This window comes from Macaca fascicularis, chromosome 14 (assembly GCF_037993035.2).
Source record: "Macaca fascicularis isolate 582-1 chromosome 14, T2T-MFA8v1.1".
NCBI lineage: Eukaryota > Metazoa > Chordata > Mammalia > Primates > Cercopithecidae > Macaca > Macaca fascicularis.
The window spans coordinates 22,934,257-22,950,255 of NC_088388.1; positions in this window are offsets into that span (position 1 = coordinate 22,934,257).

The window sequence follows — 15,999 nt, forward strand, 5'->3', positions numbered from 1 at the left end:
TTGGAGATACTCTTTTTTCCCCGATGTTGCTTCCTGTTAGGGTGTGAGTCTTGACTGCTAGTGATCTTAATACTTGTATACATGGCTAAAGCCTAAGAATTGATCCCTGATGACGTACTGTACTTGAGTCCATGAGTCCTGCTGTGCTTGAAACCACAAGTTCTATCCCCACATCTTTTGGTTATATGAACAAACACTTTCTTTGATTCCTTCCCTCCCTCCGTCCTTCCCTCCCTCCCTTCCCTCCGTTCCGCTCCCCTCTGCTCCCCTCCCCTCCTCTTCTCTCTTTTCTCTTTCTCTCTCTCTTTCCCTTTCTTCCTTTCCTTTCCCTCCCTCCCTTCCTTCCTTCTTTGCTTCTCTTTCTCTCTCCTTCCCTCCCTCACTCTTCCTTTTCTTTTTTCTCTTTCTCTTTCTCTCTCTCTTTCTTTCTTCCTTCCTCCCTCCGTCCCTCCTTCCTTCCTTCCTTCCTTCTTTTCTTCTCTTCTTTCCTTCTTCTCTTCTACTCCTTCTATCTCTCTTATTTCCTTCTTAGTAGTTTGAGTATTCTGTTGCTGCTATGTACGGAGAGTGTTTATTAATAAATGTATCTTTAACAAACACAGATAAACCAATAATTTTTCCCAAAGCTGTGAATACTGAAAAACTGCTAAATAATAGAAGATGTACAAGTAAGTGCTGTACAGGCTAGAAAACCTCTCCTAGCCTTAAGAGATCTGGGGAATTTCAGAATGTATCATCATTTTTTACTGTCACAGTCCTAAGCAGCTGACACAGTTTCTGGCTATGATGAAAAGTATTTAAGAAATATTTGTTGACTGGTTTAATGAACACAAATAACTTCCTCTTTCAGGGAAGATTATCTTTTCTTTTCTCTTTAAATTGTCTTCACTAACTGTGTACCAGAAACTTGAAATTAAAAAAAATAACTCTATTTTCAAGGAGCTTATAGCTAACAGGGGAGACATTTAGAAATACATATTTAAAAAACACACAAAAAAATCCATAGGAGAAACATGTTGTCTGGGAGGACTGAGAAAGTCTCACTTTTGGAAGGTATGAAACCTCAGAATCCATTAACCAGAGTCAAAAGTTGGTAACCTACAAGCTAGATTTAGCCTGACAATATGTTTGAAAATTTGGAAAAATTTTACATAAAATTACATGTTTACATGGTTTCTTCAAATACTAGAAAATTCGACAACATAGGCTGTGTGTCCCTATGGGAATAGTGGGCAAGAACTGAATAACAGTTTATCTCTTTACATGATACGAAACACACAACTGGATAACAGCTTATCTCTTTATGGGATATGAAATGCACAGACACTTTAATATGGCACAGCTCTCACCATATTTTATTGTCTTACACCCAGTCCACATCACTCATTTGTGTCACCTGCCTGTCTCATAAAAGCATTTGCGTTTGTTACCCTGGTGTCCACTACTGTGGCTGGCAAGGAAGAGCACAGGGCATCAGGGATCCTATGACCCATCTTTCCATCAAATGCCTTTTGAAGGGTACTAAGTGTAGAAAGAGCAAATAGAGAAATGAGTGCTCTAAAATTATGAGGGCTGGCCTGATGATCTATTCCGAGAAGGCATATCAGGCCTGCCTTTTCTTTCTTTCATTCACTTCATCTGGGGCATTGAAATGCCATTGTTCAGTTCCATGCAAAACTTGAGCTTTGGTAATAAAGAGAGTCTCTTGTGGGTGGAAACTTGAGTTGAATATCTGTTCTCATCCTACAGGCCTATTTACTATGCTTCCTTAGACTTGATTAAGGACTGGGGCCCAATGGCAGCATAATGAAAGAGCACTGACTGGAAATCAGGGAGGCCAGGTTTGAATACTGGTCCTGGGATTAAATAGTTGGGTGATACTGGGCATGTTACTTTGCATTTCTTTGTTCTGTTTACTCCTATATTATGAGGAGTTCGGATTAGATAATATCTAACTTCTTGCCAGCTCCAAAATTATAAGTATCCTATAGTACCTTACTGTATAAATAAGGGATTTTGCCTCTGGAATCAGGGGTTTAAATCCCTGTTCTGTCTCTGGAATCAGAGGTTTAAATCTTTGTTCTACCAGGTATTTCCTATATGTCTTTGGGCATATTCTCAAATGCCAAAAGTCTCAGTTGTCCTACTTTTCTCAGAAACGTGGATCATGTAATATCCACGTTACAGGGTGAAAAGGAAGATTCAGTGCAAAGTTGATGCCTAGTGTAGAGTAAGCACTCAATCAGTGATAACTTGAGAATTACAAATTCTTGCTTTCTTAAAATAATTGTGCCCCCTTTATTTTTAATTGCTTTCTGCTTTTCTCATTTTCATGCATATGCTTTCCTCACTAGCAAATTGGTATTGTGGAGTCTGGAACAGAAAACAAGTCTCTTCTTTTAAGCACATTGGTTTCTTACTAGTGAGAATTTAGAATGTAATAGAGTTACTGGTTGGTTTTAGTAGAGTCATGCAAAGAGCTAAGAAACTTAAAGATAGGATCTGTGGTGTGCCCACCTTTATATTTTCAGTGCCTAGCACTGTGCGTGGTGTGCAGTAAATTATCAATAGATGAGATATTCGGCTGAATCCTTTAAGGTCTACTTGTAGGTTAATTTTAGTAATAACTAATATTTACTAAGTACTTAACTGTGTCTAACAATCTGTGCTAAATGTTTGTATGTACGCTTTAAGCAGTCCTATTGTTTCTCCCACTTTTCACATAAAGGAATCAAGGGTTAGAGAAGATAATTTGCCCAAGATCACACCACAGGTAAAGCAGCAAAGTTAGAATGCAACTCTAGGTCTGTCTTTCCTTAAAGTGGTATTATTTACCCCTGTGCCACACCATGCTGACATACCGCTCTTCACCTTGGTCTCACGGATAGAAGAGATGATGGTGATCAGAAATCAAGTCTTGCACCAGTTACGGGAATAATAGATATTATAGGTATTTGGGTTTTAGTTTCTAGAAATCCAGCGTCATTCTTGCAACTGTCAATATTAACACCTATTCAGAATTTTCATGCAGGGAGTCCATCAGATGTAGGTGTATCTCTTGTGTATTTGAGCAGTTCTTATGAAACTGTTGTTATCACACTGATGTTCCCAGTGGTGAGTTGTAGGTGGTAACAGCAATAGTAGGGTGCTTCACTATGAGAGTAGGCTGTCACACATACGTTTAAAAATAGACGGATTCCCTCAAAATTCCCTCTCCCTTTCTCTCTCTCTCTCTCTCTCCTACATTAAGTCGTCTTTGGCTTTTTAATACAACTTGTGACTCATCTAGAGATGATCAAACATGTGATGTTTGGAAAATTGAGAGGAAGCAAAGACTCCTCTTATGCCATGATCTAACCTCTTTTTTTCATATCTGGCTGGGACATGACACAATTTTACCCCCATTAGCATTATCCAATGCCACAAAGATTCTCAATATGTCTGGCCTAATTAAGGACACCCATTTAGCTTCAGAGATCACTACCCTTTCCTTCTCTTCAACTATATTTAATGAACAAGTATATCTTGTTTGTGTGACATTTAATTTTATACAATGTTAATTTAAGAAATGGATTAGTACAGTGGATATATTAATGGCTATGTCTTTTCAATCTATTACTGAGCTGTCGGTTTATCCCTGAGAAAATATTGCTGGGCCAGGATCATTGCTCAATAAGAGTAATTTTGCATTGCCGATGGCTGTGCCCTTGTTTTGTCAAGGCTACGTTACAGACATCCTTTATTTTCTAGAAGTCTAGATTGTATTGTTTTGGGAATGCAGCTGATTCAGACCAGATCTATCCCTACCTTTTCTGCATGGATCCCTTCATCATCATCATTTTATTGTTTGGCCATCCTTTGGACAGAGAGTATTTCTTTTTTTTTCTCTCCTTTTTTTTCTTGGACTTTAGTTTCAGTGGATTGAATGATGATACTTCTCAGTTCTTGGTACATGATTCTCATTATTCCTGGCAAGACCTCTGCTGTTTTATTTATTTATTTGTGTTTGTCTCTATTCCCTCCTCCCATTCCCCACCGTTCACTATAGCAATCATTCTTGTTTAATTCATTCTTTGTATTATGTGTATGCCTTTCAAAATGTGCATTGCTGTTTTATATGCATGTACTTTTAAATTATGCAAACAGTGTGATGTCAAATATTTCAGCCTTCTTGGTTTTTTTAAATTAACATGCTGCTTTTAAGATCTACTCATCTTGCCACGTGTGCATCTAATCCTTTGCTTCTGACTGCTTTCTTTCTTGTTCCCATGGCCTTGAAAGAGAATGTTAGTGTTTAGCATGCTGACCCACTCTGATCATTCAGCTTTCTCATACTTGGTTGACATCAGAATTAGAGGTGATCTGATGGTCCCAGAGGAAGCCCTATGTGGTTTATGTAGGGCCCTGATCTTAGAACCCAAGGCATGGAAATTTTACAAATTGTTTGTTGGTTCCTGAAGGTATAATATTTTTTCTTGTGGAGAGGTAACAACAAAACTCTACTCTGCCACAGATGCAACATAGAAAAAAAACTTATTCTGAAGGTAAGCCTCAGTTTCTTCATGAGCAATATGGAGGTAAGAATAGTACATCATGAGGTTGCTGAGGTTAATATGACATAATTTACACAATCTGTATGAGATAATTTACACAATCTGTATGAGATAATTTACACAATCTGCTTAGTACTGTGCCTGACATGTTGATAAATAGTTTGCAATTAATATTCTAACTCCAAGTCTAGTGTTCCACTCATAATACTATGTGTTGCCCTATAGCCAGATTTGCTCTTTTATTAATGTAGACATTATATGGGTTATCTGAAATATGCAAGAAAAAGCTAGCAATGGCGACTGATGCTCTGTATCATGATACTTAATTGTGAGCACACACACTTATGCTTCATGTGCAACCAACTGTGAAAGCTGAGAGCCTGAACACTGCTTATTGTTGTAATCAAATACAACTTACAACAAAGTTCTTATCTCCTAATCAATATTCATAATTGTTATTGTGCTTCATGGTCATTATGCATAAGTGGTGAATGGCGTATATACACATTTACTAAATATTATTACTTTTACCAGTAGACCATGTTTTAATGTTTCAGTTGTTCTTCCTGTCTTGTTTTATATTTAGTGTCTCTAGCCTTCCTTCAAGTGATACAGAGAGGCGGGACACAGAGAGAAGGGTAGCCTGACTTGGGTTCACAAGGTGAAAAGCACAGAGTGCACTGCACAAGAGGAGTAATGAATGGCAGTGCATGGGGCACTGTGTTGTGTCCAGAAATGGTGGGTTCTTGGTCTTGCTGACTTCAAGAATGAAGCCGCAGACCCTCGCAGTGAGTGTTACAGTTCTTAAAGATGGTAGTCCAGAGTTTGTTCCTTCAGATGTTCAGATGTATCTGCAGTTTCTTCCTTCTGGTGGGTTCATGGTCTCGCTGACAGGAGTGAAGCTGCAGACCTTCGTGGTGAGTGTTACAGCTCTTAAAGGCCGTGCGTCTGGAGTTGTTCCTTCTTCCCGGTGGGTTCTTTGTCTTGCTGGCTTCAAGAGTGGAGCTGCAGACCTTCGAGGTGAGTGTTACAGCTCATAAAGGCTGTATGGACCCAAAGAGTGAGCAGCAGCAAGATTTATTGCAAAGAGCGAAAGAACAAAGCTTCCACAGTGTGGAAAGGGACTGGAGCCTGTTGCTGCTGGCTAGCTTGGGCAGACTGCTTTTATTCCCTTATCTGGCCCCACCCACATCCTGCTGATTGTTCCATTTTACTGAGAGCTGATTGGTCCGTTTTGGCTGAGTGCTGATTGGTGCATTTACAAAATCCCTGAGCCAGACACAGAGTGCTAGACAGAAAAGTTCTCCAAGTCCCCACTAGGTTAGCTAGACACAGAGCATGATTGGTGAGTTTACAAACCATGAGCTAGACACAGAGTGCTGATTGGTGTGTTTACAAACCTTGAGCTAGGCACAGAGTGCTGATTGGTGCATTTACAATCCTTTAGCTAGACACAGATTGCTAGACAGAAAAGTTCTCCAAGTCCCCACTAGGTTAGCTAGATACAGAGTACTGATTGGTGTATTTATAAACCCTGAGCTAGACACAGAGTGCTGATTGGTGTAGCTACAATCCCTCAGCCAGACATAAAAGCTCTCCAAGTCCCCAACAGACTCAGGAGCTCAGCCGGCTTCACCCAGTGGATCCCAAAGGGGGCCGTGGGCAGAGCTGCCCCTCAGTCCCATGCCGCTAGCACCTGGGTGGTCGAGGGGACTGAGCGCTGGGGAGCACTCCGCAGGGGGCCGCTGGCTAGTCGCTATTCAGGGAGGCTTGGGCAGCACAGGAGCCCACCGCGTGGGGTGTGGAGGAGGCATTGTTCAGGCATGGCAGGCTGCAGGTCCCGAGCCCTGCCAGGCAGGGAGGCAGCTGAGGCACTGTGAGAACTCCAGTGTAGCGCCCGAGGGCCGACACTGCTGGGGGACCCAGCGCACCCACTGCAGCTGCTGGCCCGGGTGCTAAGCCCCTCACTGCCCTGGGCCAGCAGCACCCGAGGGCGGCTCCGAGTGCTGGGCCTGCATAGATCTGTGCCCGCGAATGCGCCAGCCGGAACTCCTGCTGGACTGTGAGCACCGCATGCAGCCCTGGTTACCACCCGCACCTCTCCCTCCACACCTCCCCTCAAGCAGAGGGAGCCGGCTCCGGCCTTGGCCAGCCCAGAGAGGGGCTCCCACAGTGCCATGGTGGGCTGAAGGGCTCCTCAAGTGCTGCCAGAGTGGACGCTGAGGCTGAGGAGGTGCTGAGAGTGAGGGCTGCTAGCACATTGTCACCTCTCATTTTGACACAGAGACCTGAAAGTGAGAGAAACTGACCCATGTGTATTCCCCCTTTTTCTCAATGATGGATGCACAGAAACTTCAGGAGGCTTACTTCAGTCGTGCCCTGCCCAGGAAAGTAGGAGACGGGTTGAGTAGGCAGTGGCTAGAGAAGAGTTGCAGACATGGTGTCCTCTGGAGCTTTTCTCACAGAAACAACTGAGGCAAGTTCACCTTTATGCTGAGTCTGATTGCCTTTATTTCTTTGGTTTCACATTCCTGAAACTCAATGACTGGCAACTATAATCCACAGGCTAAATTCATCCCACTGCCTGTTTTTGTAAATAAAGTTGTATTGGAACACAGTCATACCCACTTGTTTACCTATTGCCTGTGGCTGCTTTCACTCCATAACAGCAGAACTGGGTAGTCACTACATAGACTTTACACTGAGCAAAGTCTAAAATATTTGCTATCTGAATCTTTACAGAAAATGTTTGCCAACAGCTGCTCTGCCTCAATGTAACATTTTCCTTTTCACAGATACATATGAGCAGGTAGTATAGTAGAGTGGTGAAGAGTATGTGCTCTGAAGTCAGATAGAGCAAAGCTGCAGTTTTCTTTCTTTCTGTGTTAGGTTTTCATCTCCATCTACCTCATAATGTTGTGGTGAAGAGTTAATAGATGATGCATACAAGGTGCTCAACAGTTCCCTGGAATTTAGTATTCAATGTATATTGTATATTCATAAAACTGAAAAGATTGAAAAGTAATGAACAGGAAATGTAGAACTCTGTGAGTCAGGAATAAGATCATGCTGGGTGTTTGTATGCTGAGGAAACATACTGCAATTGATTGTATGAGAATGAGTATAGGGATGTCTGGGTTGTCAGAGATGAATTATGCTCAACTATTTCCCAGGGTCCAATCTGGTCACTTTAAATGTATGAAGGTACAAAGTGAAGCTCTCTGCCATCTCCCTTGGTGTCTGCTCACACATGCAGGGAGATGTGAAGGTGTCTTCTGTCCTCCTGCATCTATGGAGCTAAGGTGAGATCATACAACAACTGTTCACCCTGAGGACCAGAAGGGGTATAAACAGCTGCTGTGTTTCATGCTGGGAAGTTAATGGGTGTCCAGGGTTTTACCCCACAGGTGCTAGAAGTCTGATCTCAGAAGCATTTCACAAAATTGAAAATGACAAATGAAAACTCCAAATTAGAAAGGCTCCCTACCATTGAGTGGCAGTGAGATCACTTTCTGCCAGTCTTGCTCCAAGGACTGTGTTCTCTGCACAGCTTCTGCTGAGCAGTAAAAGACCAGGTAGGTCAGCTCAAATGTGAGGATTTAACTACTTCTTTCCCATCATTCACTTCTGCTCCTTTGCTATAATAGGCTGCCACTATTATTGTATGAAGTATTACTTTTAACCTGCTCTTGTTTGCCCTTTATGATTTGCTAATATACCTGCCATTTACAAGCAAGACACTTACCTTTGCTGCTGCTGCTGCTGCTGCTGAACAAAATGTTGTGGTCATTGACTCTTCTAAATGTTAGGTTAAGCACTTTTGTCCTTGTTTAGATCTAGTGTAGAGCCTGTCATGTATCGTGTGCTCAATAATTATGTGTTGAACATAGGGTGAGTGACGAGAGAACAATATATCAGATAGAGTTCCTGCCTTTATGGACTTCAGGGTGTAAATGGTGAAGGTAGACATTAATACCATTATGTCTATGAGGATCAGCTCTCTGAGGGAGGCATTTACAGATAAGTAAGTTGAAGCTCAGTTAGGTGAAGTGATCTGCTTAATGTTATGTATCAGTAAATGGCAGAGATAGGACTTGACCCCAGGTCCAATCCTGTCCTCTTCCTCTTTAAACTCTAGTGCACCTCATAGGTAAGTGATTTCCCAGAGATTATCTGTTTCTAGCGAGTGAACTTTTTTTTTTTTTTTTTTTTTTTGAGACAGAGTTTCGTTCTTGTTGCCCAAGCTGGAGTATAGCTGTGCGATCTTGGCTGACTGCAACCTCCGCCTCCTGGGTTCAGGCGATTCTCCTGCCTCAGCCTCCCAAGTAGCTGGTACTATAGGTGCCTGCCAGCATGCCTGGCTAATTTTTGTAGTTTTATAGAGATGGGGTTTTGCCGTGTTGGCCAAGCTGGTCTCAAACTCCTGACCTCAAGTAATCCACCCGCCTTGGTCTCCCAAAGTGCTGGGATTACAGGTATGAACCACCACGCCCAACTGAGTGAGCAATTTTAAAGACTGTAATGAACACACTTCCATATAGGAATAAACTTGTTTTATTTGAGGACCAGATCAATCATTCCAGGCAAGCAGCACCCTTCCTATGTGGAATAAACTAGGTAGCAAAGGGTGCTGCTTGACTGAAATGATTGATCTGGTCATCAAATATTCTTCAATAAGAGTGGTTGAGTCCATGGGGCTCAGAGGTCCTCACCTGTATATGAAAGCAATTTCTCTCAAGGTAGATGCAGGCCCCTGGAATTCTTGATAAAAACACAGCTTTCTGGGCTTATTCCAGAACTACCGAATCTGAATTTTTACATAGCTCTCCAAGTTACTTTTATGTACAATGAAATTTAAAAACCACTATTTAAAAGGGTGTGACAGTCAGAATCCAGTCAGAACAACAGAAGCCACATTAAGTATTTTGAATAGAAAACTTTAATAAAGGGAATTAGAAGGTTATACTACCACTAAAAAGACTAGAGAGCTGGGTGCGGTGGTGCACACCTGTAGCCCCATCCCAGCAACTTGGAAGGCTGAGGGAGAAGGATCACTGGAGCCCAGGAATTGGAGTCCAGCCTGGGCAACATAGTGAGACCCTATTTCTTTAAAAAAAATGCTAGGGAACAAAAGTCAGCAAGGCCATTCCAGGCTTTCAGGAATCCTAAAGTACAAAAATTGCAGGTAAGTGGGTGATCCTCAGGAGGACCCCTGGAAGCCTCCAGCAAAATACACATCTGACACCCTCAGGATTGTCTGCATCTACTGTCAGAAGGGACTGACTCCACCTTCTCTTCCTTGTTCTGATTTTCACAGGTGGATCCCTCTTTGGCAGCAACTTCCTACAACTTTACTTGCACGCAATTCTGAGTAATGTAGTTTCCAAATTTTCAGCCTCTATGGCGTAGAGGAAGGAATATTTATGGAGAATCAACAAATTACATCTGGCAGAGTAGTTATTTAAACTCATGGCTCTATTAAATAAAACCAAAAAATTGCCAGGTGTGGGGGCTCATGCCTGTAATCCCAGCACTTTGAAAGGCTGAGGTGGGCAGGTGAGTGGATCACTTGAGGTCAGGAGTTCAAGACCAGTCTGGCCAACATGCTGAAACCCTGTCTTTACCGAAAATACAAAAATCAGCCCTGCATGGTGGCACGTGCCTGTAATCCCAGGTACGTGGGAGGCTGAGGCACAAGAATCACTTGAGTCCAGGAGATGGAAGTCGCAGTATAGCAGAATAGCCAAAATCGTGCCACTGTACTCCAGCCTGGACAACAGAGTGAGACTTTGTCTCAAAAAAAAAAAAAAAAAAAAAGTCAATTGAGAACTGAGTCTGTGAAACAACCTAAAGATGCTCTGTTAAAAGATAACTTACAAAAAAAGATACTAGTAATTTACCTAATAATAATACAAATATTAATAATAACACCAGTAAAAGAAGCGCCTGGTTCTGGTATGTAAATTCTCCATCACGTGGGTCATCGTGGTGTACCATATTTGCTTCTGGTCCAGATTCAAGATTCAGTTCTTTCCTCTTCTTTTGGCCTACTGACTGTGTCTCTGCTTTGTCTTCTTACGTTTTTCTCTTCTTTTTTTGAGACAGAGTTTCACTCTTGTTGCCCAGGCTGGAGTACAGTGGTGTGATCTCAGCTCACTGCAACCTCTGCCTCGCGGGTTCAAGCGATTCTTCTGCCTCAACCTCCCGAGTAGTTGGGATTACAGGCATGCACCACCACGCCCGGCTAATTTTCTATTTTTAATAGGGACGGGGTTTCTCCATGTTGGTCAGGCTGGTCTCGAGTTTCTCACCTCAGTGATCCACCTGCCTCGGCCTCCCAAAGTGCTGGGATTACAGATGTGAGCCACCACACCTGGTCAAGTTTTCCTCTTCTAATCTATGATGCTGACTTTAGTGTCAGAACAAATGAGCTACTTACCCAGAAGCTTCAATCTCTGTGTGCAATCACTTAAAGTTTGGTTTAAATGCCGCAGAGACTTTTTACCTTGCCAAAATAAATTATATTTGTATGCATACATCCTCACTCATTGGTTACTAACCAGGAGAGCACATCAGAAATAGCTAAGGAGTTTTAAAAATACACTTTCTCTGACCCCACCTGCAGTGATTAATTCACTTGGGGGATTGACTTTCTGAAACTATTTTTAACAAGCTCCACAGATGATTTTGATATATTCTCATTTGCTGAGAATCCATATAGCCATTATATAGGTGTGTATAACATAGGAAATGCTAAGGGAATTTTTTATTCAAATGTTGAATGTCTTCTGTGATTGTAGTAGACATGGTTATAATAAAACTCCCTGCCTCTAGTTATGAAAAAATATACTTTAAGCTGAGAGCAGAAACTCTTCTGTACTCCTCAAAAGCCATCCCTGCTTTCCAATTGTTTGTGCTCTTTTACTTTTAGATACCAACTTGACACTCAACATGCTGGAGATCTCATTGCCATAAAATTCATTTGACAAGTACTGAGTTCTATATGGAATTGCTCTGTGGAGATGGATACTAAAGAGTCATGATCTTAACTTTTTATACCAAAGTTATATGGTGTTATGCCCCTACACCATGTTGGAACCCTATTCCCCTTCTATCTAGATTGTTCAGTTGCTATAGACATCTGACTGAAGTTGAAACACATATGCTTTCTTTCCTGGGAATGTGAAACTAAAACATAGAGATTGACACACTCAGACAGAATTGAACCTGCACTTCAATGTCATTTAGAGATGTAGCTTGAAGACCTGGCAACCCAAAACCTTCTGTAACCTGGAATCATAGGGAAGCAGCAAATATGGTACTTCATTCAATAAAAGACACTGTCACTTGTAAGTCCATCACTCAGAAATACAAAATCTGCCACTTCTACTATAACATGATACCTTTCCATCTTCTGGAATTTTTATTTTATGTTTACTGAAAGACCTCTTTTAGGCTATTTTGATTGTTACTTTTCTCTCATATATTATGCTTTTGCATTTTCCTATTTCTTATCAGTAGGACAATATAAGTAAAATGAATTATTAAGGTGTTTTTAAAATTTCATGTTCAAAGTCCAGCTGTTTGGAATCACTTTTTCTCTACTGCATAATCCTCTGTACCATTGATAGCACTGGTGATAGAGCATTGCTTAAAGAAAGTCCCACTATGACTTCTCAGATTTTCCTCTAATATAGAGACACATTCTCAAGTCTGAGTGCTATGCTTTTCTACCTGAGTTAACTCATAGTCGCAACTCATTTTTCTCAAATGCATCATATGTCACTAGAAGTTAAGCAACTTACAAGACATAGGGAGGTTGAATTTGAGAAAATGTGAATTGTAGAACCCAGAACTATGGCTTTCCTTGGGAAGGAAGCTGAGTTTCAGAGGGAAGGGAGGAGGAGAGGTACAGAGCTTGGCAGATATGAAAATGCAGAAAGCTCCAGGAACAGAGACCGAAGACTTCTTAGTCTGGTATGGGCTGTACTCCACCCAGGTGTGGTCTAGAGGGTGCTGCTACAACCTAAAAATACGTTTCTCTTCACTTAAGCTAACTTGAGTGGGCTTGTTTTCTCTTACGATTAAACAATCCATGATCAGGATACCCTGGAGAAGTTCATGCCTAGTGGGGAATGCGAACATGTAAACAGAGACAGTTACAACAGTGCTTGATTTGTGCTGTGGAGAAGATTATGTACAAAGTCCTGTGGGAGACCACAGGGCGAGTGTGTTTGTATTCACCTTCCTATGTATTTCTGAGCTGGGGACCAGCCTCATTCAAATATTTTACAAATGGCATTCATTAAGACACAGGCTGATGCAGAAGCCAACTGATAATGTTCCACCATAGAATTCTAAACAGACTCGTCAACTAAGGCATATGCTGGTCAGTCATTGCTGTTTTGGGAACTCAGCCCAGGCTCCATTTTAGTGATTATATTGTTGCTTGTCAAGGTCCTACATTTTTGTGGCCATACTCAGTCTTTCTTCACTGTTTCTCTCTCTTGCCTGAGCTCACCTTCTATTCTGTTGAGATTATTCTTCACCGTGTTAGTCAAAGCTGCACACTTTCTTCTCCCCTGTCTTTATCACTGCCTTTCACCTATTCTTTCTCTGCCCACATCAAAATTCCCCTTTAAGGCCCTTGCATTCCCTACTCTTTCAAGAAGCCTTTCCTGATTGTACCAGTCCAATCCACAGCTTCCTTCTCTTAGCAATTCTTGAATGGAAGCCACACTTAATTTTTAAAATGGGGTTGGGTGCTATGTCTCTGGACCAGACTGTACATTCTTTGAGGGTGGGAACCATATGTTAATATATATTAAAATATCCTATTGTTTTCAGCAAATATATACTGAGTTATGTGTCCCAGTGCTAGACACTGAGCTCAGTGATGTGAGAAAAGCTGCTTTATAGAAATTCATATATTTTAAAAATGGAGAAGGTGTTAAGAAGAATAGGGATGGAGATCTGTGGGACTTTAGAAGAGGAAGATTTGGCTTCCAGTTGGGAATATAAAGGGAAGCTCCCCTGACACAGTGGTGATTGTGTCGGGCCTTGAAAGGTGGTTAGGATTTAGGCATATAGGGAATGGGGGGAAGGTGGGAATCCTGCACCTGCAGTCAGTATGTTCAGTTGCCATTTGCTTAGGGCAGGGGTTGGAAAACTTTTTCTGTAAAGGGCTTGACAGTAACTATTTTGGGCTTTGTGAACCATACAGTCTCTTACATGGCTCTCCAAGTCAGTTACTCAGCTCTGCCACTGTCATGCAAAAGCAACCGTAGACAATACATAATTGAACAATACGTAACTGAATGAGCACAACTGTTTCCCAATACATTTTTATTTACAAGAAGAGGCAGCGTTCCAGATTTGGCGTGCAGGCCATAGTTTGCCAACCTCTGGTTGAGAGTATTACAGGATTGAATATATAATGTGATATATAATCACTGTTTCACCAATGCTCAAATTAGTAGATTAAAGACTAGAAAAAAATATTAAGATGTTGACAACAGTCATCTTATATTCCTGAGGCTAAAAATAACTTCTTTTTCTTCTGTCGACTTGTGATTTTTCTGGCCATTTATAAGAAGCATGAATTAATTTTACAGTGAAAAAGAAAAAACAAACTTTATTTACAGAATTAAAGTATAGAGAGCAGGCAGGATATATAACCCAGAGCTTGGCACATAGGAGCTCAGAGCATATCTCAGTTTTTCCAGTTGACAAAACTTTTCTGCAAGTGTTGCTTCTAGTGCAAAGGATACTATCCTTTGGAAGCCAGCTTAGCTGTGACAGATAAACTTGCACCAAAACTGGGTTGTTTCTTCTGTTACCCTCTGTCATCAGCTCCACGGAGCCATTATGTTGTTCAAGAAACATAGCAAAAAGCCTACCTGGATGGAAACTAAATTGATTTTCTGATTCTACCCTTAACCTTCTTTTATTGTGGTCTCTAAAGGGAGCTCAGGGGTTTTTTTTTTTTTTAAGTACTCTATGTGACATCCTGCCAAGTCAGATATAAGATGGAATAATTGGGGACTTAGCCTTCACCCCATATCACAACAATGTCAAAGAAATATGGTGAAACAACAACAGTCTGATTATACGTGAGCTTAGGAAATAGATGTAGAGCTTTAAATTTTAAGTGGGTGGTGCTGCTAATGATAAAAGCTCTAACTTCTTGAGTATCTTCTGCGTGCTTTTATTTTGTAGGTTCCTTGACTTCACTTGTCAACTATCTTGATATACTTCAAGATAGGCACAGTTATCTCCATTTTACAGGTGGGAAAAGTGAGGTTCAGAGATTTACAGCAGTTTGTTCAGGGTTATAAAGTGAGTCTGTGGTAAACTAAGAATGTGAACACAAATCTTTCTAATTTCAAAGTTTGCTCTTTCCACTTTGCTACCCTACTTCCTGCTAGACCTGCTCCTTTGCTCAGCACAAGAGGCATATATCCACAATTAAATTCTAAAGTAACCTTGAAATGCTAGGGCAGTGTTCTTAATTGTCTGCATAGGGAAGAGTGTATGGAAAACTACATAGCTACAGATAGTGAAATGTAATAGTGAATGATGACAAAGCACATAGGGTTGGGGACCAGGAAAAAAAAAATATATATATATGTATATATATATATCACATTTCCTTTTATGCACATATATATGCACACACACATATGGTACCACATCTTCTTTATCCATTCATCCATCGATGGACACTTAGGTTGATTCTGTATCTTGCCTATTGTGAATACTGCTGTAATGAACATGGGAGTGCAGATATCTCTTCCACATATAGATTTAACTTCCTCTGGATATATACCCAATAGTGAGATTGCCGGATTGTATGGGAGTTCTATTTTCAATTTTTTGAGGAACTTCCATGCTGTTTTCCATAATTGCTGTACTAATTTACTAATATACTAATAATATACTAATGTTGTGAATGCCAACCGTCATCAAGGGTTCCGTTTTCTCCACATCCTTGCCAACACTTGTTCTCTCTTCTCTTTCTGAGCATAGTCTTTCTAACATGTGTGATGTGATAGCTTATTGTGGTTTTAAGTTGCATTTCTCTGATAATTAGTGATGTTGAGCTTTTATTCATAGACCTGCTGGCCAATTGTATGTCTTCAGAAATTTCTCTTCAGATCTATTTTCCAAATGTTAAACAGATTATTTGTTTTCTCACTATTGAGTTGAGTTCCATATATATATATTTCATATATATTATATATATTTCATGTATGTATGATATAAACCCATTATCAGATGTATGGTTCACAAATATTTTCTTCCATTTCATAATTTGTTTCTTTACTGATTGTCTCCTTGATTGTGTGCAAACTTTTTAGCATGTTGCAATCCCATTTGCCTATTTTTGCTTTTGTTGTCTGTGCTTTTAGTGCCTTATACAAAAAATCCTTGCCCTGACCAATGT